Source organism: Candoia aspera, chromosome 3 (genome assembly GCF_035149785.1).
Source record: "Candoia aspera isolate rCanAsp1 chromosome 3, rCanAsp1.hap2, whole genome shotgun sequence".
Lineage (NCBI taxonomy): Eukaryota > Metazoa > Chordata > Lepidosauria > Squamata > Boidae > Candoia > Candoia aspera.
Genome location: NC_086155.1, coordinates 106632102 through 106636568, shown reverse-complemented (window position 1 = coordinate 106636568; position 4467 = coordinate 106632102).

Here is a 4467-nt window from a genome sequence, read left to right as displayed (position 1 = left end):
GCCATTTTGTGAGCATGCCCACAACATACTCTCAAAATTGCAAGTATGGCCACCATTTCAAAAAAGTTGGGGACACTTGCCCTGTTGTTTAACAAAACCATAGATCGACTTCCACAGTAACTTATTTCAAGAGTGAAAAAAGAAGTAGCAGGCTCATTTCTTCTCATTTTCCCTCTTTTTCTCTCTCTATCTATTGAATAACATTTTGCAGCATATTTGATGAATACTGGAGTGTAACGTTAGTCTCTTCCAGATAATCAGTGGTATAATACTTAGCCTGAAGAGATTTATATAGTCATTTAATAAATAACAGAACAGTTGAGCATTTCAAAATTCCTCCAGAATATTATGACTGGGAATGTCTCCTTGTACAGCAACTTGTGCAGTCATTGATGGCATCTGAAAGAGGGGATTCTCCCTGTGGAGGAGATAGAAAGTCATATCAAGTCTCATATCAAGTCTGTTGTTTTTTTAAAATTTTGTGCCTTCACTTCTGTCTTGACTCCTAGTGACTGTCTGGACAAATCCCCGCAGTTTTCTAGGCAAGATTTTTGGAAGCAGTTTGCCACTGCCTCCTTCCTAGGGCTGAGAGAGAAGGGCTGGCCCAGGGTCACCCAGCCAGCTTTGTGCCCAAGGTGGGACTAGAACTCCTGGTCTCCCAGTTTCCAGCCTAGTGCCTTTAACCACTATACCAAAGTGCTCTACTTATAAAGAGAAAGTGACTGTTGTCAGATACAGGGTATGAATGTAAGCTTCAGTGGCAGCAGCAGATCTTTAGAGCTGCCTGCTGAGGGACGCCAACCACGGGGTTGTCAAAAGGGCTCTTCTTATGCTAAAAAATGTATTGGTTAATGGAAAGGGGTAATGTCTGGGCTTGGTGCTGCCACAGGCTACTGGATTGGATGGACTGAATCAGCATTTTAAGAAGCTTTCTAGGGGGCAGTCTTTCTATATTCCTGCCTAACCTGCAGCACCCTCTAGACGTTCTATCAGGCACCATTTTTTCAGGATTTGGGCAAGACATGGAGCTAATTCTGTCCTGCTTTCAAATTGTCAAAATAATTACAAACCCTTTACTTCAGTCGTGCGCTTCCTGAAAGAAAGGGCCCATCCCAAGAGCTCAGGGGGCAGTCACAATCCTTCCTCAGAGACTCAACACTATTGGCACAGTTTCAGGCACCCCACTAACAAGTGGCCAGAGACAGGCACAGGAGTACCTTCTCCATCACTCCTTCCCACCCCTCTCTCCAGGGCCGCAACTGGGGGGGGCAAGTGGGGCATGTGCCCCAGGCACCGCGCTGGGGTGTGTGTGCCAAAATGGGCATGGAATCCGTGTTTGCCCCAGGTGACACAGACCCTAGTTGCAGCCCTGCCTCTCTCTATCCCTAAGCAGATCAAATTATAACCTACAATCCCTGAGTTTGTATTGTATTATATAGTTAATTTAAAGAGTGAGACTAAATTGTGGAATTCATAAACTACAGTCGTGTGGGAAGACAAAGTACCGCCATTCATCTCTTAAGGAAGAAAGGGGAAGAGAGAAGACGCCACTAATAAAAGGTCCTCTTCTCCCTTCCTTCCCTTCTGCAGGTTCCTGGGGTGCATTTATAAATAAGCCAAGCTGCAGCTCCAAATGAGTGTTGTTTGCATTACAGATTTATCTTGGCAGCCCACCCACCCCCATTTCTTCTGTGGCAAGCAATTGTGTAAATAATAGGCATTATTCTCCCAAGTTGTTTATACAAAGTAATCCTGCATATTTGTCATTCCAGAAGTCTTTGCTAAGTCCACTACTGAGATGGTTAGACTTGGAGGGAGTAGCGCCCTTGGGTACCAGCGTCCCTGTAGGTTCTTGCCCATTTGACTTTAATTTTTAAAGAAGTATTTTAATTACAAGAAAATGGGAAACTGTCATGCTGTGAAGTCAAAGTTTCAAGCATGATGGTTATTTACATGAATGTTTGCAGGATCCCACAGGCATTTTTAGAAAGTAGAAGCAAAGATCTTTTTATTAAAAATGCTAAAGAGCAATTTGGGATGGAGGGACAAGGCGGGGAGGATAGAGGGGTGGTGGGAAGAGCCTTATCAGTAGAATTTCAGTAGAATTGAGAAATACTTAAAGGAGTTGAAGTTTGATGAAAGTTAATAGGAGTTTGTCAAGAAAAGTGGGGAAGTTAAACACTCGAGGGCCAAGAATCTGATGCAAAGGTCCGCAATTGGAAGAAGTCACAGTAAGGAAATCAAAATAAGGGACCTCTGGCCAGGGAGAGCTCCTTTGTCCCAAGGAGTAAAGAGGCAGAAAAAAAATCAGGATATAAAGGTTAAGAAGGATATAATAACTTGGGTGTAAGACTCCATCAACAGAAAGGAATGGAGCAGAAGAGGTCAGCTGGCTCTGAGCAGTTGCTAGGATAAAGAACAAAAGGAAGGGGTTAGCTAAGGCAGCAGTTCCCAACCTTTTTGGCACCAGGGACCGGTTTCGTGGAAGACAATTTTTCCATGGACCGGGGGGGGGGGGAGGATGGTTTCGGGATGATTCAAGCGCTTCCTTTTTTCCCCAACCTTTTATTTGTGCCATTTGGAGATAGCAGCCAATGGACTTGCTTTCTCTGACAGGAGGTGGAGCTCAGGCGATAATGTGAGCGATGGGGAGTGGCTGTAAACACTCAGGCTGTAAATTCGCTCACTTGCCCACCGCTCACCTCCTGCTGCGTAGCCTGGTTCCTAACAGGCCACGGACTGGTACCGGTCCGTGACCCGGGGGTTGGGGACCCCTGAGCTAAGGGACAAAGCTTTAAGTCAGAGCAGAAAGACTACAAAAGACTACATGAGTAAGCAAGAGGTAAAAGAGAGAAAATACCAGGCCTCTTTGGAATTTTCTCTCTGCAGTGCTATACTCAGCTGGGATTCCATTCCCTGCAGCTAACAAGGGGAGAAGGACAGCTGGGGTGAGGGGTGTTCAGGAATTAGGAGAAGCAGGTGGCTATCATGGGGAGAGAGAGGTAAAAGCAGAAGCTGCTATACATGTGCTTTGCCACAATCACAGCAGCAGCCATCTTGTGAGTAGGTAAGCTATCCCTAAGCCATAGCATGCTTTCAAAAGCTCAGTGGTGTCCACCTGCTTGAAAAGATGTTTTATTCTTGGCATAAGTAGGTCTTCCTGCTACACCTTCTCTATATAAAGTGCCTCCATCAACAGAATCTATGACGGTTTCCCTGGATTTGTCCTTTTAAGGATATGGTGGAGGTTAGGGTTAATTTGAATAGTTTCTTTATGGCAGAAGAAGTAAACAACTATGGGCTAGCAATTCAGGGCTGCCCCCCTCCCCCAGCTTTTCAGAAGTGAAATAGTGCATGTAGAGGAAAGGCTATAGAAGTAAAGGAGATAAGGTTGCAAGACAATCAACATATATTTGTCTTAAATACCAATGAAGTTTTCTATAGAAAGAGAGATTATGGCATAAGAGAACTCTGTTTCTGCATGGGGTAGGAAAGCTAGGTCTCAGGAGAGAAAAATGAATGAAGTGAAACATGCACTGAATGGAATAGAACACAGAAACTTTCCTTAACAGGTATAAAGCCAGGATGCCCTGGGCTAGATCTGATGGACTGATCGCACTATCATTATCTGCACCTCCAAGCCAGAAAAATATCTGATCCTTAAGGCAATGTTTCTCAACCCTGCCTTCAAGGTAATACTAGATGAGTCTTGGCTGCTGCTTTTCAATTTCTCTGCATCCTTCGGGTGTGCAATTTCGGGTTTGGAAAGATGTAGAAATACTACACATCAAACCTAGGAGAATTAGTGTGAAACTTTTAAGTCAAATTGTAGAATGTGATACTGGCTTACCTGGAAGATGTAAACCACCAGGGGCAGTGCATAGCAGCCACAATTTGTTCAACTGAAGAAAGGCTATGTCAGATTATGATGCCAGGAGAGAGCAGAAGCATACTATCAGAGAGGTGACACAATCCAAATTGACATCTAAGTAGGAACAATGGCAATTGGACAAAAGCTAGGGCAAAAGATGATGTGCCAAAACACAGCATAGAGGAGAGCACTCAAACAAGAAGCGATAACCAGGGAAATAACTTTGTTGCTGCAAAGGGAAATGCTTTAATGGAACAGGTCCCGATTGATGGATTAGCTTGCTTCTTTACCCCTCCCATACATGCTGGGAAAGCAAGTGCCAATTGCCTTCCATTCTTGGGCAAATCTTTGAGGACAAGTGGTTTCCATTTGTGCGAACAAAGAATATCAGCAGTCATAGACTCATACAGTTGGAAGAGTCCTTGTTTTTTGTTTATTCGTTTACTTGCTTCCGACTCTTTGTGACTTCATGGACCAGCCCACGCCAGAGCTTCCTGTCGGTCGTCAACACCCCCAGCTCCCCCAGGGACGAGTCCATCACCTCTAGAATATCATCCATCCATCTTGCCCTTGGTCGGCCCCTCTTCCTTTTGCCC